The following is a 26,993-nucleotide window of genomic DNA, read 5'->3' on the forward strand; positions in this document are numbered from 1 at the left end:
GAGGAATGGGGTGTTGAAGAATAAGATTGGAAAAATGTGCGCATCAACTGAACTTCGACTTGTGCATAAACTGAACTTTCATGGGTAGATGCACTACCACTAGCCCTGCTGGCAATGAGGAGCCCGCCAGATAGGGTAACAAAGCCCAGCCCAAGAAATAGTATTTGGCCACCCCATGAACATTGCAGGCCATATGTCCACAGCTCCACTATCATTAACAGACTACCTGCTTTTATGTTATTGCAAGAAATTAACAGAGACCTTACGTTATCTTCACCACCAGGTACTGCAGGATCTTCCAGAGGCAACAACTCCACCACCACATGACCTGCAGCCTGGTGACTGGATCTGGGTAAAGGCCCACACCCGACGGCACTGCTTCCAGCCAAGGTAGAAGGGACGTCACCAGATCATCCTCAGCACAGCAACAGCAGTTAAGTGCCAAGGGCTGACATCCTGGATCCACAGCACCCACATAAAGAAAGCAGACGGACCAGACAGCAGAGAATGAGCTCTACCAGCACCACCAGCGACATCTGAGGCACCTCGCAGGTACAACCTTCGATCAAGCACGCAAGACAAGACCAACGGGAAACAAGAGGCAGACACCTGCTCAGGGCAGGCTAGGCCTCTAACGGAAAACAGAAGGCACCAGAGGCAGTACCTTACTGCGCACAACAAGCCCAGGTCTCTGGGTATCATCGCTCCAAAGACGTCTGTACCAGCTACTTTCCAAGGGAGTGCCAACTGTCATGTGCTAGTAACCTCTGACAGTACACCATCAAGGCACCAACGTTTTCTTCTAAATGGTTGACTGGTGTCTGCACCAATAGACCCCTATGAGGTGCATCACCCGCTAGTTAGATATCAAGGACAAGGCTTTGGAACATCAAAGAACAGAATTGAACACTTTGTTAAGGGTATGCAACTACCTAAGTAGAACCCAATTACGACAAATGCCAGCAACAAGATCTGGAAGGCTTAGATCTATACAAGTGAGGGTAGAAGAGTAACAACTAATAATTCATATGAGGTTATTGTGTCCTGGAATAAAATTAAATAATGTGCTGGAACTAACTGTGCCAAATACTCCGCTATTGAGTTTGTTAAGAGACCTGATCTTGCAATACATCTCGTTCCCCACTTTTGGACATCAAACAACAGCACAAGAAATAGCAGACATTTGACTTGACATTTTGGATTGCGTGATTTATACAATAGAAGAGATCTGATCTGGTCTTATCAGAGACATTGACTAAACAAATGAAAGAAAGGAACAATGCCAAGTACAAGAAGAACGGACAGAACATGGCCATCAGTGCTAGGAGCCATATTGACACCAGTCCCAGGGATAATAGTGACTGCGCTGATAATAATATTTGCAAAAGACATTGAAATACTGTTCATCAATGGCCGGCAGGGAGGTGAGGGGTTAGAAGATAGTGATTTGGTATCAGATGGGGCAATGTAGAAGCCATCTTTCTTGTATGATACCAAATGCTGTAAGCTTTATGGGCCCTGCTAAGTTGACATGAAAAGCAGTGCACAAAATGCTTGTACTTTTCCATTCGCTTCAGAGACACAGCTTTTGTAACACAAGGTTCGATCAAGAATAATATGTGACAGGGAAGATGCTCACGAAGACACAGACATTTCAGCATAGCACATTTTGCAATATGTCTAGTCCTTTCTATTATGTAGCAATAATTAACTGGGAAGGTACCAACGTTGATAGATTACATTACAGTGGAAAGTCCGCATAGCTGCCCACTTGGGACGCGTGGTTAGCAACAGTATATTTTGGACCTCAAAAGGTATAGCACAATCTAGGCCTTTGCTAATTGGTCAAATGGATAGGGCTTAATTTGTGCTACGTATGTGATGATGCTGTATCCTTTGTGGTTTTGGCCTATAAAAGCTGTCACCATCGTCACATCTTTGGGCACTCAGTGACTTTGCTGATGCCCCCGTGCTGCACGTTATTCTGTTATTGGTTTTCCAATAAACGCTATTATCTTACCCTTGACGGAGAACTGTTTGCGTGGATTCATTTCTTGCTTTTATTTCAGATTCCACACATTTAGGTAGTACCTTTTTAGGTAAGATATTATTTCCATTAACATATGTGGTTTTTATAGTATTAATAATAAGATTAGGGTGTATTTGTTGTAAAAAGAATAAAAACCAGAAAAAGTTAAAAAGAGAAAATTTAAGGAGAAAAGACGTAAAACAAGAGAGAGAATTTGATGAGATAGAATTGGAAGAAGTTGAGAGTATGTACAAATCAGCAAAAAGAGAAGAGACAGGGGAAACTGGATTATGAATAAAAACAAGAAATCACTTTGAAATTCCGTAAAAGGGATGCAAAATTTTGATGGTGTGGTGATATAATTACCAAAGGGGGGATTGCTGGAGCAGGTTGTACAAAATGTTGTATACCCCCCCATTTCTGCATGTTTATATTAATCCGAATAATCTCTTAATTATAATATTATTAATCTGTTTGAAGTGGTGTCTAATCAATTATATTAACGAAAGAATTACACGTGGGATTTGCATTTGCATGGCTGAATTAACTGTATACTAATATATGTACGCATACTAATAGTAGAAAAATTAGAATATTGCATGATATATGTTGCTTTTGTGACGGAATTGTAAGTTGCACCAGATGACATTGTTGGGTGAATATAAATGCTTTGAATGTTGCTATCATGCTAGATAATTACTTATACACAGGGGAATTAGTGAGGGTTTAACATCTTATTAGCCATTTCAATGTTTTAATTATGTTTTGTGTTTGTTTCGCTTAAGTTGACCAATTTGGGCCTTCGTAAAAATGGCTGACTCCGACACGATGGCCTAGTCACTGTTCCACGAGGTTTCGGGTGAAGTGCGCCTGCGCCACAGCCAGCAACAAGTGGCCTCGTCTTGACCTCATGTGAGATGTATCCATCAAGGACGCACTTGGAGAATTGCCAAGTTGTCATACAAAAAGACTGCCTTTAAACCGGAACCAGCAAGTGTGATGACCTAACCTAACAGACTATGTGAGAACTTCACCGAATGACCCCAAATTATCCAATCAGGACTGTCTAAAACTGATTTTTGTTACATCTTGACATAAAATTCATTATTAAAGATGGTAGACTAGTGAGTTGAAAAGAACCTTTTTCCTTTTCCTGACGTTATGCTGATGGAGAGGACGGTGACACTGCTGGACAGCTGTTATCCTGAATCTTTGAAAGACTGAAATTGCTGCCTGACTTTGATGAATTAAAGACTTTTCCAAGACTTGATTGACTTAGAGGACGACTAATAGCCAGATTAGGGAAATATGATGTTCGGTGATTTGGTTTATGACCTATTAAAATTGCATTTGATGAGATAAATGAAATTATTATTCTAACAAACAAATGTGTTGGGTGATTTATTTAGAGAAATTAGAATAAGATTAAATGTAGATTAAAGAATTGAGTCACCAAATATCCAATATCAACTAACTGATCCATCGACTAAATGGAGGGAATATCTCAAGGTACTGAGTTTAATAAAGGTACTTAATGTAGGTTCAGGTAAATTAAGTTCTTTGGTTGAAAAGGTATTCCTTTCATTTCAGCGTTTGGACAATTTATCTCTCCCATGAAAATGGATCAATGAAGTGTGAGTATTGGTGTTATGGGCCCCACCAATGAATGTATTGCGTAAATGTGCTAGTGTGATATTTGATCTGTGACGAAGGGAGGATTTAAAATTCCACGCTGCATTACCAGCAGGGACTGTGGGGACCTTGAGGCATCTGCCCAATGTTCCCAACAGTATGGGTGCCCTGGGTGGGACCAGGGCACCCACAAGTGAGGCCATGCCCTGGGGGATGGTGTCCCAGGGGTCAAATTTGGCCCTGAAGGGGGCTGCTCAGCCCCCTTCCATTTTAGTTTATACAAAACTATTTCCAAAAAAGGCCAGGATGGGATCCCTGGGCAAAAATCAGGCAGGGGAGGGTGGTCGTGCGGCCCCTCTCTCCTATTCAAAATAGGCCTAGCCTCGTGGGATGTGGTCCCTGGGGCCAAAATTGGCCCAGGAAAAAAGGGGCCATATGGCCCTCTCCCCAAATGTATTAAAAGAAAAAAGACCGGGAAGTAGCCAGATGCCCGCCCCCTTTCTTCACCACTCTGCAAATGCACCTCTTGGTGCCCTGCTGGTTGGGGGATGAAGTCCCTTTGGTCCAGGGGGTCCTTGAGGGCCAACAAGCCCTCCTGTTACCTCCAGTAAGTCCTACATACAGGGATTGCTGAGAGGTTTTCAGAGGCCACGCCCCCTTTCTCCACCACTCCGCAAACACACGTCGTGGTGCACTGCTGGTTGGGGGGTGGAGTCCCCTTGGGTCCAAAAGGTCTTTGGGGGCCAACATAGCCTCCTCCTACCTCCATTAAGTCCCCACAGCCTGATTTCTGAGAGGATTTCAGAGGCCACAACTGCTTTTTCCACCTCTCTACAAATGCGTCTCCTGGCTCACTGCTATATGGGGAATGAAGTTCTCTTGGATGCTCAGAGTTCTTATAGGTCCAGAAGCCCTCCTGTTACCTCCAGAAAGTCTCACGCAGCAGGATTCCTGAGAGCTGGTTGGAGGGCCGCTCCCTTTCTCCACCACGCTGCAAAACCCACTATATAAAAAACCATTCAAATTCACTTAAAAAAGCAAAGGTTACAGGGACTTTATAGTTAGGAAATAGAATTTGAAAAACCTTAGAAATTCACTTAAAAGACCAAAGGTTACAGGGTCGTTATAGTTAGGAAATAGAATTTAAAAAACCTTAAAAATTCACTGAAAAAAACAAAGGTTACATGGATGTTATAGTTAGGCTCAGATTTCACTCATACAAAACCAGTGAAATTCAGCAGTTATAGTTACCTACGCTAACTATAACTTACACACCAGCAATGCATTGCTTTTGATCTCACATATTACAACACTCATGACATGGTCTGTGTGACATCACTAATGACATCTCAAATTACATCACTGATGATATCACTGCTGACATAACTGATGACATCACTGTTTACATCATCATCAGAAAAACTTACACCCCAATACAACTACTTGTATGCCCATTCACATATAGGAAGAACCACTCACATACCCACTCACAGACCAATACCAGTACTCAGACCCCCACTCACTTCTCCATAGAGCCACTCACACACCCACTTACTCACTCATACAACCAATCATACAACCCTTTACTCATCTATACAGCTACTCATACAACCAGTCACTCACCCATACAGCCACTCACAGAGCCACACACTCACCCATACAGCCTCTCAACACAGCCACTCACTCATCCATACAACCATGAATACACTCACTCACACACCTACACAATCACTTACATAACCATTCACACATACATACAAACACACACTCACTCATACAACCATTCACACAGACCCTCACTCTCCAATACAGCCACTCACACACTGGCTCACATAACCAAACATCCACTCAAACTGCCACTCAGTCATCCATACAGCTACTTACACACCCAGTCACTCATACACCCATTCAGATACCCACTCCTTCACCCATACATCCACTACACACCCAGTTAGCCATCCATAGAGCCACTCACACCACCACTCACTCACCCATACAGCCATTGACACAGTCACTGATTCACCAATACAGCCACTCACATACCATCTCAGTCACCAATACAACTACTCACACACCCACTTACACACACGTACAGCTACTCATATGCCCGTATACACAAGGATACATACAGTAACACAGTTTCTCACATAATATCTGTTAGAAGTACTAACACTCAGTAGTAGTACATGTAGTATACTAATTTAACTTGTGTATTAGGTTAGAATATATGTTTAACACCTATAAACTGTTAAACACATTTACAGTCACTTGATGATGTCATCAGTGATGCCATTTGAGATGTCATCAGTGATGTCACTGACCATGTCATGAGTGATGTAATCTGTGAGGTCAAAAGCAGTGCATTGCAAGGGACATACGTTATAGTTAGTTCAGGTAACTATAATTGCTGAATTTCACTGGTTTTGTATGAGTGAAATCTAAGTCAATGTGTAAACAGCAACGAAGAGCTGCATGATCTTATACAGAATGTTTCATTTTGCAGCCACCGTGATCACTTAATTTATATCCCTAATGTAAAACAGCAAAGAAGGGGTTGCAGAATCTCATACTGAATGTTCCACTTTTCAACCGCCATGATAGTTTGATCGCTTCATTTACGTCCCAAATGGTGGTCCATGTCTCTCCTTCATTGTTGTCATAAAAGGTAAGATGCCTCCTCACACAATCTGTCTTCAATAGGCATAAAGACACTCTGTGGCGTTTCTGATGGCCCTCGTTGCTTACTTCTGCTATCCATCTGTGATGAACGGGTGATCCCTCGCTTGCTGTACAGTTGGAAAATCTACACTGCAGATGTTGGTTTGCATAACACAACACCATAAGTTTAATAACTTAGCCAGTCGGCACAGGAATACTTTCCGAATGACAGTTCAGGCACCTCTTTGTAATAATCCTTTGCAACAGACTCCACCTCTAGTGCTGAACTAACAGCGGGTGGTGCCAGCCAGGTGAAAATAGACTCACGTAATATGTATGATTCAACAAAATGCGGAGCACTCATTGGATTAATTGATTATCTTTTAAACAGAGCAGAAGCTTATTGACTATAATGCCTTCCTCCATGCTTTTTCTATTAAAAATGTGCTGGCACACAATCACGATTGTGTCAGGGGCTACTCCCATTGAAGCTTTTTAAATTGTAAACAGCAAAGAAGGGCTTGCATGATCTTATACTGAATGTTCCATTTTTCAGCAGTCATGATAGTTTGATCGCTTCATTTACATCCCAAATGGTGGCCCATGTCTCTCCTTCATTGTTGTCATAAAAGGTAAGATGCCTCCTTACACAATCTGTACTCAATAGGCATAATGACACTCTGGGGCTGTGGCATTTCAGACGGCTCTCGTTGCTTTGTTCTGCCATCCATCTGTGGTGAGCCTGCGATCCCTCGCTTGCCATATAATTGGAAAATCTACACTGCAGATGCTTGCTTGTATAACACAACTCCATAAGTTCAATAATTTAGCCAGTCGGCACAGGAATCCTTTCCTTACAGCTGCTCATGTTCAGGCACCTTTTCATAACAATCCTTTGCAACATACTCCACCTCTAGTGCCAAACTCACAGCGGGTGCTGCCAGCCATGTGAAAGTGGACTCACGTAATATGTATGCTTCAAGAAAATGCTGAGCACTCACAGAATCAATTGATTATCTTTTTAATCAGAGGAGAGGCATTTCGGCTATGATGCCTTCCTCAATGCTTTGTCGATTAAAAATGCGCTAGCTCACAATCACGATTTAAAAAAAAAATCTGCGTCCTACTCCCATTGGAGCATTTTAAGTTATGAACAGCAACAAAGGGCTGCACAATCTTATTCTGAATGTTCCATTTTGCAGCCGCCATGATAGCATGATCACTTCATTTACATCCCAAATGGTGGCCCATGTCTCTCCTTCATTGTTGTCGTAAAAGTTAAGATGCCTGTTTAAACAATCTGTGCGCAATAGGCATAAAGACACTCTGGGGCTGTGGCGTTTTAGATGGCCCTCATTGCTTAGTTCTGCCAGTCATCTGTGGTGAGCCAGCGAACCCTTGCTTACCGTACAATTGGAAAATCTACATGGCAGATGTTTGTTTGTATAACATAACACCATAAATTCAATAACTTAGTCAGTCGGCACAGGAATCCTTTACGTACGGCGGTTCAAGCACTTTTTTGTAATAATCCTTTGCAACGGACTCCACCTCTAGTGCCAAACTCACAGCAGGTGCTGCCAGCCACTTGAAAGTGGACTCATGTAATATGTATGCTTCAAGACAATGCTGGGCACTCACAGAATCAATTGATTATCTTTTTAATTTAAGCAGACACTTATCTAATATGATGCATTCCTAAATGCTTTGTCGATTAAAAAAGGGGCCAGCTCACAATCATGATTGTTTTTAAAAATGTCAGCGAGCTAGTCCTATTGGAGCTTTTCAAATTGTAAATGGCAACGAAGGGCTGCATGACCTTATACTGAATGTTCCATTTTGCACTCACGATCAATAGCGTGATCACTTCATTTGCATCCCAAATGATGGCCCATGTCTTTCCTTTATTGTTCTCATAAAAGGTAAGATGCCTCTTTACACAATCTGTCCTCAATAGGCATAGAGACACTCTGAGGCTAGGGTGTTTCAGAGGGCCCTCGTTGTTTAGTTCTACGATCCATCTTTGGTGAGCCAGCAATCTCTCCCTTGCTGTACAATTAGAAAATCTAGACTGCAGATGCTTGTTTGTATAACACAACTCCATAAGTTCAATAGTTTGCCAGTGTGCACAGGAATCTTTTCCCTACAGTGGTTCAGGCACCTCTTGGTAATAATCATTTGCAACAGACTCCACACCTAGTGCCAAACTCACACCGGGTGCTGCCAGCCACAGGAAAGTGGACTAACGTAATTAGGGGTGGGCGGAATTTGCGGAATTAACCTTCGCAAATTATCGCGAGAATGTTTAAAATTATCGCAAACAAGCAGAAATATCGCGAAGATGCGGAAGTTTTTTTCCGGCATGTTCGCGCGATTTTCTGCATGGTTGCGGGTCGCCAACTTACCCATGTGGCTGCTTGCGGGCGCGGCCATCTTGTTTTGAGTTGTTCTCGCGGTGCATGATCGCGAGAAGAAAGACGTGATCGCGCGACGCATGACGTCACTGCGGGCGCGAACTGTCGCGAGACAGCGCAAATGGCTAAAAACAATACAACATCTCATGGAGAACGCGACCGGATCAAGAAAACTTGTCGGCGAACGCAGGGAATCAGGTAAGGCGATCGCGCGCGCGCGAGAATGTATCATTTTACAGCGCGAGCAAGAAACAAATTATCGCCAAGCTGCGGAAACCGGAATTTTTGACATCTTCGCGCTCTCCGCGGAGCGCAAAAATGTCAAATTATCGCAATTTCCGCGAACGGAACGAAATTTTTGCCCAGGCCTAAACGTAATAAGTATGCGACGCTCTCACAGGATCAATTGATTATCTTTTTAATCAGAGCAGACGTTTTTGCTACGATGCCTTCCCAATGCTTTGTCGAATAAAAATGTGCTGGCTCACAATCATGATTGTTTTAGAAAAATGTGTAAACAAATGGAGAGAGTGAGGATTTTAACGGGGTATGTCCCTATCCCCAGAATAATATACAAAACAAATTCGACTGACTAGTACTTTTATGAGTGCCAGAAACCCATTAGGTTTTGAAGTACTGGGAATTTTAAGCCCAGCGGTGCAGGGGAACACACCCTATGACTTCGGGTTCTTCCTGTTTCAGACCTACAGAAACACAGAGTCTTCTGGGTGAAGTCAAAGATCAGTTTATTGGCTGCAGACCAACTACAGGTATCCAAGAAGTACAACAGCGGTTCTTAGGAGACTGCTAAAAATCACAGAAACGGGCTTCTCCTTAAATACAGAATATCATGCTTTAGGCACACATTCCTTGTTTTATGGCATGGTCATTCATGTGTATACATTTCAAACGAAAAGGCAGAGTCATGATGACCATCCCACATTCCAGTTAAGCCAGCCCGCAATTATTTACCCAGCAAGGCTCAGATGCCACATCAGATATCGATAGGCCCCAATAAACATGAGCATCTCCTGTTTGGAAAACAAGCCATAAAGCAGGAACAGTCAGGTGCGAAAGAGATTAGCTGGAGGCTTGTGTAGGATGAAAAGACTTTATGGTGTGTCAAGCCCTGATGCTAATCACAGGTGGCCAGAGGACGGGGAGCTCGTGAGACCGGACTGACCTGGGGCAGCGGAGCCAAGCTGCCCAGGTCACAGAAAAGTCAAAGGAAAGCACATGTGCTCTAAAAGGCCCGTATTTGCTTCATGATACGTAGCCTATGTGAGGGCAACCATAAGATGGCCACCGCTCTAAGATGGAACCCACGAAGTCAATGTATAATAACGTATACACAGTGCATTTATAGCTAAAACGTTACACAAAGCACTTGTACATACCGCATTGACCATTCGCGGTTCGCTAATACCGGGATAGACAGGGGTAGGGCCCTGCCTCCTACGCGGTCCCAAATTCTAAAGTACGACAGACCCTCCTTTTGCCCTTACATAGGCAATAACTATACTCATTTCAATCCGAGTCTAGGTCAATATTCATGAAGTCATGGAGATGTTGCTGTAGCATCCTCCTATTACTTAGCTCGTCCCTCGATACAGGTTTCCTTACACATAATGTAGCACAGAGGCCACATATCGCAGGAGCACACTGTATGCACAGACAGAACAGGAAAAGGATGGCTAAGATCATTCCAATGACCATCAGAACTTTCCAACCCCAGGCAGATATCAGTTCCCAGAACCACCCCACCAGTGACCAATCTCCTTTATCCACGTGTATGGACTCAGATATTTTATGCAGTTTGGAGATGGCTTGATAAACTGTTGGAGCGTTATCTGGTATGAAAATGCAACAACTAGATTGGATAACCTTACATACCCCACCGCGGTCTGCATGTATGACGTCTAGAACCATGCGGTTCTGCAAAGTCATGAGGCGATCCGCTTGGAGCTCAGCTGTCAAATTACCAAGGGCACCAGCCGTAACATTAACAGTGGATTCAACCACACGAGTCAGTTGTCTCAGGTTCCTACTATTGACCATAGGTCCCCAAAACGGCAGGAAACCCAAAAAGAAGTCTCCCACTTCCTGACCGGCAGTATCCTCCTTATTAATCACGCCTCTCACAACTCTGGTCTTGTGATAGTCAGAGGCGGCAGTAAATGTTGGCGGTAGCAGATTTGCAATATAACATGTGCCCGAGAAATCAGGGGGCAACCATGTATATGCTCGGTCATTGCAGATAAAATATGTACCCTTGGCAGCCAAAAACGCAGGGGAAAACTGTGACAGAAAAGTGTACGTTTCAGTACAGTCACTTCTTCCCAGTTGAGCTCTAGGATTCTGACCATTACCTTGCAAACAGAACCGACCTATGTGGGGTACGACCCAGATTGGGGATGAGATTTTTCGCTGTCTTTCACCCAGACTAATACTATACCCCGTCGCGTTCCACCCTACATAAGCTCTCAACTCTTCTTTGGGAATAGATGAGTATGCATCGATATCTCTGCTCATATCGGCAACTCCTTTCATTAGGGCTTTATTATTGGTGCTAGGTCTGATGGAACGCGGTTGTCGCGGGGAGTACGCATCTAGTGCAAAGAGAAACATGGTCTGGAATGCCCATGATGATCCATTGTAACTAAACGGCAGCACTAGATAAGGAATACCCTTATTAATGGTATGTGGCATTAAACCATACACCCAACAATTGGTTGTATTCATGACTAGTTGGTGCTGGTGCAGGAGCTGAATAAACGAGTTGTTTACAAATTCAGACCGTCTAGCTTGTTCATGTTCAGGCAGAGGGTGAAAAGAGTGTGAGGAGACAGTAGGAGGAGGTATAGGCTGTACAGTGGGTGCAATGGGCTCTTGAGAGAAGAAGAATACAAATCCTACAGTAAACACTACCATACTACATAATACAAACAGGCATAAAAATACAAAACGTTTGCTCTTCATTATTTTACACATTCTTGCTTTAAAGTTCATTTCCTCAGCGGGTCTCTCCATCTTGAAAAACTCCATCCTCTAATCGTGCCGCTCGCGGCGGGTGAGTATCTTCTGCTAAGGAGTACGCCTGTCAGTCCAGGGAACGCCCTAGACCAACCAGAACCGTTGACCTAACGTCTTCGGCCTGTACCCCAAAGTCTTGGCACCGCGACCCTGCGGCTGAACCCGGATGGTGGTTCGAAAAACAAAAATCAAAAAGTCCTTCAGATGGGAGAGCTATGGTTATCAAAAAATAAAAAGGTAAAAGAAAAAGAATATTTATTTGTCCATAGGCCTTGGTCTTAGATTATAGTGGAGACGGCCAGGTACTGTTTGATCTTGAAACAATAGTTCAGGCTCTGTGGTGTCCACTCGAATTGACGGTGGCACAGCTTCTTGCAAAATATCGTCACTCTGTTGTGCTGAAGTTGTGCCTTTTATGCGTGCATCACTGAACGGCACAAAACGAGGTACAGTGTCTGTTTCAGAGTCTGCGATACCCTCCTGGACCCACTGGTCATACGGCAGAGGCAAAGGGATCCTTTTAACGTGGGCGCCGTGGATCCAGTTCTTCTTCCCCTTTACTCGAACAGCTGATCTTGTAGACAGAAGTACGAGATGAGGGCCGATCCAACGAGGCTCATCGTTGCTTTTGCGCTGGAAATTTTTCACCAGAACCCACGTGCCAGGGTCGATAGGGTGTCCTGGAGCCTCAGAGGCCTGGGGAAGAGTATCGTGCACCTGTTGGTGTAAAACACGCAATTTAGCCATCAATTCATACAAGTAATCAAGCAGTACTGGATGTTCGATTTCACTGAATTTTGTCGGTCTTGGCACACCTCATACATTGGCCGGGCGGCCAAAAACGACCTCGTAGGGACTAAGTCCCACTCGTGAATGCACAGTCATTCTGGTGGACAGGAGCGCTAGAGGCAGAGCGTCAGGCCATTTAAGACCTGAGCTCGCCTGGATTTTGGCCAGTTTGAGTTTTAGAGCGCCATTGTAGCGCTCTACTAATCCATCTGATTGGGGGTGATTTGCAGCGTGGAATTTCTGCTTAACCCCTAATCCCTCACACACATTCTTCATCACTTGACCCACAAATTCACTCCCATTATCACTCCACACCATTCTTGGCATTCCAAACCTAGGGAAAAATTCCTTCACAAGGGCTTTGGCTGTGGATAGAGCAGTGTTGTCTTTTAGGGGACAGGCCTCTATCCATTTTGAAAAAGCGCAGACAACCACCAATACATATTTCAGGTTGTTGCACCTTTCCATGTGGATAAAATCTAGCTGTAAAACTTCAAATGGATATGATGGAGGCGCAAAATGACCAGCTGGAGTTGGGGTTCCCCTACCAGGGTTGTACTTCAAGCATACCATACAATTCTTGACCACATTCTCTGCACACTTGGGAATTCCAGCATTCTGCCATACTGGAGCACCCAACTTACAGATTCCTTTCGTACTGATATGTGCCATTCCATGTGCCATAGTAACCACTGGAAGCACATATGCATCAGGTAACAACCATCGCCTATGTTCTGACAAATCAATCCAACAACCATTCTCATCCAACTTACCCATACTTTCTCTCCACTTGCTCAACTCTTTCTCTGTGGCTTCAGCTTGAAGGGACTTTACACTCTCTATTGTGTTTTCACACATTCCAACATCACCAACCCATCTGGCAGGGCCTGCAACATACATTCGAGTCTTCACATCTTTTGCTGTTTCTTTCGCAACTTCATCAGCAAACGCATTACCACGACCAACATCATCAGTGATTTTCTTGTGCGCACTGCATTTCATAATCGCAACTTGTAACGGTAGGGTCAGCAACTCAAGGAGATCATTCACCAACTTGCCATTCTGAATCTTAGCTCCATGCGAAGTCAGGAACCCACGTTCCTTCCACAATCGCCCAAAACTATGAGCCACGCCAAAGGCGTACTGGCTATCCGTATATATATTCACTTTCATTCCTTCAGACAACACGCATGCTCTCGTAAGGGCAATCAATTCTGCTGCTTGAGCCGAATTTTGTGGCACACGCGCAGTTTCCACAATCGTGTGCAAAGTCGTGATAGCATATGCAGCAGTCGTATCACCATTTGGAAGCTTGAAACACGAACCATCCACCCATAAAGTACCATCACACTCAGTCAGGGGAGTATCTTTAAGATCTACTCTCCCTTTCGTCTCTTCTTCTGTTCTAAACAGACAATCATGTTGCTCAATCTCATCTAGGTCTGCTGGAATTGGTAATAGTGTAGCTGGATTCAACGTGTTGCATCTCTTTATGTGTATATGATTTGCTAACAGTGTCAGCTCATAACCAGATAATCGCGCACTAGTTAAGTGTTGTGTCTTGGTCCTGTTTAACAATGTGTCCACAGCATGTGGAACCATAACAATCAATGTATTATCCATCACTAGGCCAGCAGACTGTTGAATAGACATAGCTGCGGCAGCTGTGGCTCTCAGACAACTTGGCAATGCCCTCGCTACCGGGTCCAAGGTTGACGAAAAATATGCACATGGACGCGGTCTGTCGCCAAAAGGCTGTGTTAACACTGATAATGCGCAACCATCTTTCTCATGAACATACAATGTAAAAGGCTTGCTGTAGTCAGGGGTACCCAACACAGGAGCTGAACACAATGTATTGCGCAATTCCCAAAAACTTTTCTGACACTCTTCAGACCATCAAATAGGATTCGGTGTGTCTTTGCATGTTAATGCTAACAACGGTTTTGCCAGCAAGGAAAAATTGGGAATCCAATGCCTACAGTATGAAGTAATGCCCAAGAAAGCACGTACTTCTCTCTGTGTTCTTGGCACACTCAACTGTGTAATGGCTTGAATTCTCTCTGGGGTCAGTTTCCTTCCCTCCTTCGATAAGAGATGACCTAAGTAGGTCACTTCTTGTCGACAATATTGCAGCTTTGAGAGAGACACTTTGTGATGAAAGGCAGACAAATGACGCAACAATGACAAGGTAGCTTCTTTGCAAATCTTTTCAGTATCCGCGGCGATAAGTAAATCGTCAACATACTGAATAAGGATAGCGCCACTAGGTAAAACAAGTGCATCAAGCTGCGCTTTTAAAGCTTGACTGTATATTGATGGACTTTCACAGTAGCCCTGGGGAGCGCGTTTAAAGCGGAAGCTGCGACCTCCTAAACTAAAGCCAAAAATGTCTCTGCTCTCCTCTGCAATTGGGATGCTAAAGAAAGCATTCTTCAGATCGATCACTGAGAACCATGCAGCGGAGGCTGGAATCATGGTTAACAAGGCAGTTATATCAGGGACAACTGGAAACTGTGGTACAACAATCTTATTAACCTCTCTCAGATCAATCACAAATCTGTAAACAGGTGGCTGTGAAGGGTCCGTTCGTTTTAAGAAAGGTAAAACAGGACTATTGCAAACGTTGCCTCTTGTCTCTTCAATTACATCCCTTTTAATCAAATCACTGACAATTGCTAACAATGCTTTCTGACCTTCATTGGAGATCTTGTACTGGGGAATACGTGGCAATCTGACATTGGCTTTTAAAGTGACCACATATGGTGGTATTTCCAAAAGACCCACATCATTGGGACCAGTAGCCCAAAGGACATCCGGAAGGGATGACAATTCAGGTGGCATTGCATTTTTAGACAAATACATCGGGGAAATCACTTTCTTGCCTAATGTAAGTTGTACTCCTGAGGGAGAACAATATAGCGTTGCATGCAATCTTTTTAGCAAATCTAATCCTAGCAGATTTTCACCACATCCTGTCGTTAGGATGAGGGGTGCTTTTAGCTCACAAGGTCCAACAGAAAGTGACATAGGACTAGAAATCGGATTCCTAACTGGGGCGCCAGAAAAACCTACTGAAACATTCATTTCGCCAGACAAAGGCGCGCCAGGGAGTTTTGAATGCATGATTGAACTCTTTGCAGCACCAGTATCCAGCAGAAAGGGCTCCGTTACATTTGCTGTAGTTACTTTAACATAGGGTCCACTCTGATCCACTGGCACTGAAACAACTCCCTCTCTCTGTCTACGGCCGTCCTAGTAATGATTATCTTCTACATTGTCATCTTCTGCATAATAATCATTATTGTAGTACTGAGCTGTATTACCAGTCGCATTGGCTTGCTGATCAAAGCTATTTATTGTATTTTGAGGCGGAAGAGGACGCGCGTTCTGGGGTACATTTCCACGCCCTCTGCCTCTAGGAGCTTGCTGACCACCTCTACCTCTTGCGCCATACGCATTACTGTTACGCTGCATTAATTTAGGGCAACTATATTTAAAATGACCTTCCTCTTTGCAATATGAACATTGGTTGGGACCTACAGGGATTCGTGGTTGATAATACCCATTCATTTGCTGGTTATTCTGAAATTGTTGGGGCTGCTGATAGATACCTTGTGTTTGCCTATAATTATTCTGTCCTCCACGTGGTGGATAGGCCTGCTGCAAGAGGACCTTTGTTTTCAGTTCTTTCGTTTTCTTATCTGTTCTATCCTTCTCATCTTTGTCTCTATTCTCATAATACTGTGCAGTAGCCAGTATTTGCGCTGAAGAGGAAACAGCCCAGGAACTTTCTGAGTCTTTTAATTTCTTACACAACTCGGGAAGTAGATTCTGCACAAATTTATCAACAAATAACCGTTGGCCACCTTCAGTGCTCATGTCTTGACCACTGTGGTCGATAAACGTTTCTTCAAACCTGGTGAAGAAATCGGACACTGTCTCATCTTTCTTCTGCTTACATGCGGATAGTTTATCCCAATTTACGCGCATCGCAGGCATTATAGTTTTCATGTAGGTAATAATTCGACCTGGGAGTTCTGCTACTAAAGGGTCAGGTTTCGCGCCACCAACTTGGCCAGCATCTGCAGCAATGATATTAGCCCATGTGTTACCCAATTCTGCAGCATGATCTACATTACGAATGGATCCCCATAAAGGCTGTGGAACCACATTTCCAAACAGCATATCTATGTCAGCCAAATTCATTACACATGATTCTGCAGTTTGTGATAACTCCTTATATCCTGTAGGGTTTTTACGGGGGTCAGGCAATGTCTGTTTAAGCGCTAAGACCTCAGAACGCTTCCAAGGGACATGCACCCAAACACGCTGAAAATGTGCTGGAGCAGCAGCAATACCTTGAGCGGCATTAGCCGCAACGGCTTCCTTCCATACCGGAGGGACTTCTTTCATAGGGTATTGTCGCGCTTTTCCCTTCTTCCCCACAGGGAATTCCTGTTCGAACAATGATTGCTGACAATCCCCATTTCTGAGGGACAGTAAAGTCGCAACTGCCTTATCTACATTGGGGCCCACAATTGTACCTTTTTCAAAATCAAATCGCACTCGACACAATTCCTGTGGGTTTGGGTTTGCACCATTATCCTCCAATTCCTCACAGAGGAATCCACACATCTTATCAAAGACATACCTCTGCTTTGGGGCATCCCATTGGTGAAAAACGTTAACAACTGATTCCACATCATAGAGTGAAGGGAAACCAATCCAACTACGCGCCAGATGATCTAACACCTCTTTCTCGTCAGGACCAGGCAGCTGACTGCGCAATTGCTTACGCTGTAAGCCAGGAGTCGCACTAGATGACCCAAAGAGAGGCGACGTTAAACTAGTAACTACATTAGCTAGTCGTTGTCGTGCTAAAGGAGAAGTTGAGGCGAAAACGGGGGGATAGACAGAGGGAAGAAAAACAGATTCAGATACAGGTACCTGGGTAGTGTAAGAAGGAGCGCCTGGAGAAGCCGCTGGCGTGCCAGGCAAAGTCGCAGGAAGCGCAGGGGCAACAGGTAGCAAAACTGGCGGCCCTTGAGAGGGCTGCACTGCAGGGATAGGAGCCAGCTGAAAAGGAGCTGGCGGCTGCGGGAAGGCTTGCGGCATATTTACTGGAGGCTGCACATTTACAAGCTGTGGAGGTGCTGTGGCATTTTGCGCATATGGGGGTGGCGAACTTAGCAAATAGAACATTAGGGAATCTTTCTCTTTCTCTTTTGTCTCATCTTGCACAAGGGGTGACAAAACAGGGTAACATTTATCAATCCCTAGTTTGCGCTGTCTGTGCAATTGCTCATTCATTTGTTCCTCCTCATTATCTTTAAATTGCACAGCCGCTTGCATCACTGACATACCTCTTTCTCTCTTATTTCTTTTCGCTAGCTTAATTTCCTTCTGTTTGGCTTCCTTTCGCCATAGGCGGAAAGAATCAAACATCGCCGGCCGGGCTTTCTTTTTAAACAATTTCACTTCCAAATTATATAAGATATCTGTATCGAAACTACCATTTTGGGGCCATTTTAAAACACCGTCCTTTCTGGTGTATCGGATCCATACTTCATTATATGCAATGGGGCCCACGCCATGTTTTACATAAAGCTCATAAGTTGGAGTTCCAATTGGAGGAACCGGACATGAATCCTCTAACTGGAAATCCCTTCCACAACTCAAACAAAACAATCTTCCAAATACACTAGCACCAGGCATCTTTGCTCACTAGTCTAGTTCCAAACTTCAAAGGATTATCGATTACGATAGTCTCGTGAATACACGAGTCCTCTGGCTTTGGGGTTTGCAAACTCCAAATCAAAATAATCCCGAAGGATACCAAATTCAAACTGGGAGACGCTCCACTTATACTTAACTGAATATCGATGATCAATGGCGTCACCAGAAGACTCTCTCGATTGTTTCGCTCCACCAAAATCGTCAAGGGTCCAAAACAGGGCGATTAATCCGGGCAGCAGTCCTTCGTAGCCGTCGGGATGCGGAGAACCACGCAGAAAAGACTTTCAGACCACGTCGCCATGCAGGGGTCGATGAAGTGGCGGCCTTCCTCCAGAATTTCCACACGAAGCTCCTCACGAACCTCTGGCTTGGACCGGTACCGCTGAAATCGCGCCGAGTTGGGCGCCAACTGAAGTACAGGGAATTTTAAGCCCAGCGGTTCAGGGGAACACACCATATGACTTTGGGTTCTTCCTGTTTCAGACCTACAGAAACACAGAGTCTTCTGGGTGAAGTCAAAGATCAGTTTATTGGCTGCAGACCAATTACAGGTATCCAAGAAGTACAACAGCGTGTATATTCTTAGGAGACTGCTAAAAATCACAGAAACGGGCTTCTCCTTAAATACAGAATATCATGCTTGAGGCACACATTCCTTGTTTTATGGCATGGTCATTCATGTGTATACATTTCAAACGAAAAGGCAGAGTCATGATGACCATCCCACATTCCAGTTAAGCCAGCCCGCAATTATTTACCCAGCAAGGCTCAGATCCCACATCAGATATCGATAGGCCCCAATAAACATGAGCATCTCCTGTTTGGAAAACAAGCCATAAAGCAGGAACAGTCAGGTGCGAAAGAGATTAGCTGGAGGCTTGTGTAGGATGAAAAGACTTTATGGTGTGTCAAGCCCTGATGCTAATCACAGGTGGCCAGAGGACGGGGAGCTCGTGAGACCGGACTGACCTGGGGCAGCGGAGCCAAGCTGCCCAGGTCACAGAAAAGTCAAAGGAAAGCACATGTGCTCTAAAAGGCCCGTATTTGCTTCATGATACGTAGCCTATGTGAGGGCAACCATAAGATGGCCACCGCTCTAAGATGGAACCCACGAAGTCAATGTATAATAACGTATACACAGTGCATTCATAGCTAAAACGTTACACAAAGCACTTGTACATACCGCATTGACCATTCGCGGTTCGCTAATACCGGGATAGACAGGGGTAGGGCCCTGCCTCCTACGCGGTCCCAAATTCTAAAGTACGACAGTTTGTTAAAAGACCCCTGACCCAGAAACCTAATTGGTGGCATGCTTCATCATCGGGGTCCCAACTGGGTAGCCGAGTGCCACCCAGTTGTGCCTGATTACAGCAGAGCTGGATTTGTGTGATTGTGTTATGAAAAAGTGGTGCAGATTACTGGACGGCATGCAACGACAGCACCAGTGCAGCAACTCTTATAGCATAAATATGCATGCGAGTTGAGCCCAGTATACCAGAACAGTATGCACTTACCGCTGACCACCCAGTTGGCAGGATTGATTGTCTCATGCATGTGCCACATCGCCAAAGACAGTGATAGATACAAAGAAGGTGGCACAATAATACTGTATATAAGATTGCATTTTATGATACTTGTCTTTCCCTCCTCTTTTTCTCTTATAGATTTTTCCAGTGGGTCCATAAGTATACAGACACCACTGCATGCACAACACACCTTAGCCTGTGTGTTGAACAACTATACACGTGGCGTGTTTTTGCCACACCTTCAATTATTTTACCTGGTCCTGAAGAAAGCCTCACAAGTTTTTTAATGAGGCTGAAACATGTAGACCACAGTGACAACTAAGATCAATTTATCTTATTATTATTATTATTATTATTATGTTTAAGACTTATATGGCGCAACAAATCATCCCCAGGGGGATCTTAATGTTGTCCCTCCTCCTTTGTTAACCTTGTCCTGGGCAGCTGGGAATAAAGTACTATTCAGTAAGGACTCCCAGATACAATTTTAATCTGCACCACTTCCTCATCACTTTTTCATCAAAAAATCACACAGATCCAGCTCCGCTGTAATCAGGCATCGTAGCACAACTGGGTGGCCCTCGGCTACCCAGTTGGGACCCCAATGATGAAGCATGCCACCAACTAGGTTGGTGGGTCAGGGGTCCTTTAACACACCTTATGGGTTTCCCTCACTCATAAAAATACTAGTGAGTGGAATTTGTTAGTCAAAGTGTATCGTCCCAAAAGGCATTCGCAAAATAGGGACTCACAATTGTTGCGATTACCTATTTTGCAAATGCATTTAGGGAACCACAAATTGCGATTCCCTAAATGCAATGCGGGAAGTAGTAAAAATTTGCGACCTTGCTTTAAGGAATCGCAAATTACCACCGACTTGTTGGTGATAATTTGCACATTCCTGGAAAAATGCAAATTTTTGTATTTTTCTATGTGCCATGTGGCACACACACACATGCCCTTAGGGCATGTATGTGTGCCACATGTGCACACCTACCTTTTTAGGGGGTGCATCAGGGTGGACTTTTAGCCTTTTTTCACCCTTGTAATTGCATTCTCAATTTGCGATTACCAATTTGATAATCTCAAATTGCGAATGTCTCCGTCGCCCATAGGAATGAATGGGAAGGCATTTCTTAATATCGAATCGCAATTTGCGATTCGCTATTACGGAATATGTAGGAATAGCAATTTTTGTGGTGAAACCTATATACATTGCATTTTGCGATCCCATAATAGCAAATCAGTAAAATTCGCTAATATGGACTCGCAAAATTCAATTCTGAGACTTTTGGCCCTATGATCCTGGAAATAATATAGCCATTGAAGAGTTTTTGATCCTGTACAAAGGGCGACTGTACAAAGGGCGGCTTCAGCTCAGAAATGTGAGGGAAATATGATTTTTGTAGCTACATTTGAGGTTTGCAGGGGATTCTGGTTTAGAAAACATTGGGGGATCCATTCAAGCCCCACCTCACTGGACTCCCACGGGTGTCTATTTTTCAGAAATGTCTGGGTTTGGTAGGTTTCCCTAGTTGGCCGCCGAGCCACACAGAGGTGCCTCCTTGCAACAACAGGTCACCTTGTGACAAAATCACTGTGATGTCGCCACAACACAATATGGGCCATTCCCTGTAGCGGGCACTTGGCCTACCCACACAAGTGAGGTTGCATTTTTATCTGGAGACCTAGGGGAATGGTGGGTGGTAGGAACTCTGTGGCTGACTGCAGATTCCAGGACTGTTCCTCACAGAAATGCAGGAAAATCTGTTTTTTAGGGAATGTTTGAGCTTTGCAGGTGATGCTGGGTAAGAAAACATTAGGAAAGCCGTGCAAGTCACCTCAACCTGTACTCCCCTAGGTGCCTAGAATTAAATATTGTGGTTATTTGGTTGTTTTCCCCAGGTGCCAGATTTGCTGGGGCCCAACATCCACAGCTACTTACATTGCAAAAAAACACATTGTTTTTCAGGGGAAAACTTTGATGTGCCCATGTTGCTTATTGCACCCTTTCATGTCACAGGAACTTGACCTACCCACACAAGTGAGGCACTGTTTCTCTTGGGAGGCTTGGGGGAATGCCGGGTGGATGAAAATGTGTGGCTCCCCTCAAATTCCAGAACTTTCCAGCACAGAAATGAGAGGAAAATCTGTTTTTTTAGTCAAAGTTTGAGGATTGCAAGGGAATCTGGGAACAAAACGTGAAGAAAACAATGCACATCAGTCCACCTTAGACACTCCTAGGTGTCTAGTTTTAAACAATTTACAGATTTGCTAGGTTTCCCTAGATGCCGGCTGAGTGAGGGCCCAAGATCCACAGCTTAGCACATTTGAAAAAAGGGTCAGTTTTCAGTGGAAAAATGTGATGTGTCCATGTTGCGTTTTGGGCAGTTTCCTGTCACAGGCACTAGGCCTGCCCACACAAGTGAGTGTTAGACCTTACATCTTTGGTCTAACTTTTTGCCTCTACCTCCTGTATTTTTTACTTTTATGCTGGACTTCATTTTTCCTGGTTTATTTACTCTGGGCACTTTACCACTGCTGATGAGTGCTAAAGTGCAAGTGCTCCCTGTGTAAATTGTAATTCTGATTGGTTCTCCATGATTGGCATATTTAATTTGCTGATAAGTCCCTAGTAAAGTGCACTATGTGTGCCCAGGGCCTGTAAATTGAATGCTGCTAGTGGGCCTGCAGCACCGGTTGTGCCACTCACATGAGTAGCCTTGTAAACTTGTCTCAGGCCTGCCATTGCAGTATCTGTGAGTGCAGTTTTAAACTGACATGTCAGCCTGGGAAGTGCACCCACTGGCCAGGCCCTAACCTTCCCTTTTACTACATGTAAGGCACACTTAAGGTAGGTCTCAAGGTACCCCCATGGGAAGGGTGCAGTATATGTGTTTTACATGTCCTGACAGTGAAATACTGCCAATTTCATTTTTCACTATTGCAAGGACTAGCTCTCCCAAAGGTTATCATTGGAGTGCCTTGTAACATTTTAAGAGGTGTAACTTTCAATTGGGAACAGCTAGAGATTTGGATTTTGGACTCTCTGAGCTCAGAATTTAAAAGCACATCTTTTAGTAAAGGTGGGTTTTAAATTGTATGTTTGAAGATGCATCTTTTAGAAAGTGGACATTTTCTTGTTTAACAATTTTGTGCCTCTGGCTGGCTATTAAATCAATGCCTGGTTTAGACTGACAGGGGCCTGTTTGTGCATTCACAAAAGGGAGTTGAGGTGTTCCCTGCATATCCTGGGGGCCCATCACCAGGCTGATGGGCTGTCCTGAACTGGAGTGGTGGGAGGAGCTGAGGAACTTCGATTTCTGATCGCGATCGAATCAACCCGCCATTTTGTGCTCCACTGCCATTTTGTGTTGCCATCACTCAGGCAGCACGGCGAACAAAGTCTATTCTGCTTTTTCTGCAGCCTGATGTCAAAATACGCTTTCTGCCTCTGTTTACAAAGCTGGTGTTAGGACTGGCCGAGTACACTAATCCCCGTCTGGTTTTCTAATCCCCGTCTCAACTATCTGTTGATTCACACTATTCTTTTCTGACTTTACCTTATTGTCTGGCCTTCACTGTCTTCTACTAGCATTCTCTCGTTTCACAACTGTCCTCCAACACACACAAACGTATCTCGCCACCTGCAAGTTAGTTACGAATCCGTTAAAGAATTAGTTTGAGGGAGGGGTGACAAACATAGTTGGAGGAAAGGTTTCTTCGAGTCATCTGACACTTCGTTTTCAAACCTTTTCTATTGGTCTTGTCCTGTTTTTCAACTTTTCCTATTGGCTCTTTCTTGTGTGTTCTGGCAGTGTATTTGGTTAATGTATATGTTACCTATATAGTATAAAAGATTGTGCGCCACAGAGTGAAGTGGCAGTCTCCTGAGAACCTACCTTGTGTACTTCTGGGATAACTGTACTAGCTGCAGCTAATAAATCTGATCTTCTAACGCCGACAGAGTGTCCCGTGTCTCTGTGTAGCTGAGCAGGTGAACTCCGGAGATTAAGGCGTACCCTGCGCCGCCAGACCCAAAAGGTTCTGGTTCTTCAACTGGCGCCCAACGTTGGGCGGCTTCAGTGGTACCGGTTCTGCCCGAAGGTCGTGAGGAACCCCGCAAGAAAATTCCGGAGGGTTCGCGAGCCACATTAAGCGACCCCTGTATGTCGAAAGTGGTCCGAAGGTCTTTTGCAGCGCGGTTACTCCTTCCTGACGGCTACTGACGACCGCTGCCCTGACTGCCGCCCTGCCTTGGCCCTTCCTTTGATGATGAATGGTAAAGCGAGATGATAGACGGGTCTCTGTTGGTGTGAGAAGACGTCCTTAGTTAGGTATCTTCGTGGGTCGCGCCCACAATTTTTTCTTTGTTTTCTTGGTATTTGCAGTCCTTAGATTCGACTATTGCAATAGCCGAAGCCAAGGGTAAGTGCATTTGTGCTACGTAAACTGAGTTTTACCCCCTTGAAGTTTGTGAACAGTCCGGTGAAATCACGAGATGCCTGGTCTGACTAAGTTTGGAAGAATTTGTTGCTTTGGTTGTAATAGGGATTCCCGACTTGAGGACTCTTGTCCGATTCCTTCGGTTGGAACTCCCACATATGAGCTCTATTCAAAACATGGTATTGGCCCCATTGCCTTTAACAAGACATGGACCCGATACACGAAGAAAGATGGTGTTTTAAAATGGCCAGAAAATGGTAGTTTTGATCCCGATGTGCTAGATAATTTAGAAGCAGTTTTATTCAAAAGAAAAGCCCAGCCGGCAATGTTTGACTCTTTCCGCCTTTGGCGTAAGGAAGCCAAACAGAAAGAAATTAAGCAAGCAAAACGAGATCGGAAAGCACAGGGTATGACAATTATACAGGCTGCCCAACAGTTTAAAAATGATGAAATTGATAATGCAACTGAAATTTCAGAAAGACAGCATCGTATGGCGATAGATAAATGCTATCCGGTGTTGCCTGTTTCCCCTTCTGAAAACAAGAAAGACATAGAAGAAGATCCCCTAATGTCCCATTTATTGAGGTTGCCTCCGCCCTATGCAAAAAGTGCCAATGCACCCCAAATATTGCAACCTGTTCAGCCGCTAGCGGTACCTCCGCCTGTTCCGGCTCTTCCGCATTTGCCTCCTCCAGTATTACCGCCTCTGCCGGTTTTACCGTTAGCTTCAACTTCTTTGCCCTCATCTCCTGATCTTAGATCTTCTTTGCCTTCCGCTCCTCCTGCTATTATCGGTTCTCCTCCTGTCAGTTCTCCTAATACTTTGTCTCCAATTCTTATGTCTAATTCTCCGTCTGTGCGTAAGCGTCTCACAGACACAGTCACTGGTATTCTATCTCCTTTCTTCGAAGCTTTAAATGTGTCTCTGGCTTTTGCTCGAAGACAGTCTCGTAGTCAGTTCCCAGATTTTGAAGAATGAGAAAAGTTGGACTCTCTTGCACGTAAATGGATCAAAAAGGGTCCTCAATACAGTGTGCTTGATATCATGCCAACTTTTTCACAATGGAATGCGCCTACGCAAAGATATGTTTTTAATGCAATGTGCGATACTCTCATTAAAGAATGGGAAGATGTGAGTTCGAGTCCAATCCCACAAGATCTATTAGAGGTTCAGACCGACTTTGATAAAGGACTTATTGTGGGTTCTAAGGCTGAGAAAGCTGTAAGGACACTTATTTCTTATAGATCCTTATTGTTCTCTCAAACCCTTTTTGATTCTGATCCGTCGGTTAAACTGACACTGAAAAATTACCCTATGAGAGAGGTTCCTCCAGTATGGAAGGAGGAGGTAGCGGGAGTAGGTGGTAATGCACTTATCCCTGCTCATTTCCGACGTATATGGGTACATGTTCCATGGAAGAGATCTGAAGTTTTGGCCCTTAAGCAGACTCTACCGGATCCTCGTAAAAACCCTGCAGGTTATTATAAAGAATTATCACAGACAGTTGACGCCTGCATCATGAACCTAGCTGATATTGATATGCTAATGGGAAATGTAGTCCCACAGACAATATGGGCTAAGATTCATAAAGAGGATCACGCCCAGGAACTAGGTGCTACTTGGGATGTTATAACTACTACAGATAGAGACCAAGTGGGTGGTGCAAAGCCTGACGCTTTGATTTCGGAACTCCCTGGTAGAATCATTACATTATTGAAAACTATGATGCCCGCATTGAGAGTAAATTGGGATAAACTATCAGCATGCAAACAAAAGAAAGATGAAAGTGTCTCTGATTTCTTTACTCGTTTCTAGGAGACATTTATCGACCACAGTGGTCAAGATATGGCTACAGAGGGTGGACAGCGATTATTTGTGGACAACTTTGTATTTAATTTGCTTCCCGAGCTGTCACACAAATTGAAAGATTCAGAAAGTTCATGGGCTGTTTCTTCTTCTGCCCAGATATTGGCTACTGCGCAATATTATGAAAACAGAGATAAGGAGGAAAAAGAAAAGCAAGAGAAAAAGACGAAAGAATTAAAAACGAAGGTTCTCTTGCAACAAGCTTATCCTCCACGTTATGCTCAGCCTCAATTTCAACACCGTCCGCAGTTTCAGAGGTTGTATCAAAAACCTGAGCCATATATTCCGCGACCTTTGTTAAGACCTAATCAATGTGCCTATTGTAGAGAGGAAGGTCATTTTAAGAATAGTTGTCCGGTTTTATTGCAACGCAACGGAGCATTATCTGCTCCACGAGGTCGTGCTGGCCTCCAGTCAGCAAACAGAGGTAGAGGTCGAGGCGTGTTGACTCAAGAACAACGTGCCCTTCCTTCTCCCAATTCCGTGAACTACTTTGATCATCAAAATATTAGGTCTACACAGTATTACAATGAAGACCATTATATTGAAGGCGAGAATGAAAGTCTTCATGCTAGCTAGGACAGCCATGGACAAAGTAAGGGAGTTGTGTCGATCCCAGTAGATCAGAATGGACCTATGTTAACGTCACTACAATGGGTGTTTCAGAGCCATTTCTTCTAGATACTGGGGCAATGAGAAGTTCTATCATTCATTCTAAACTCCCTGGGGCACCTTTGTCTGGCTTAACAAATGTTTCTGTAGGATTTTCTGGCACCCCTGTTCGTAATCCAGTTTCTCACCCTTTGCCTATTTCAGTTGGTCCTTATGATTTGGAAGCTCCACTTCTGTTGACGAAT

This window comes from Triturus cristatus, chromosome 5_1, assembly GCF_964204655.1.
Source record: "Triturus cristatus chromosome 5_1, aTriCri1.1, whole genome shotgun sequence".
Lineage (NCBI taxonomy): Eukaryota > Metazoa > Chordata > Amphibia > Caudata > Salamandridae > Triturus > Triturus cristatus.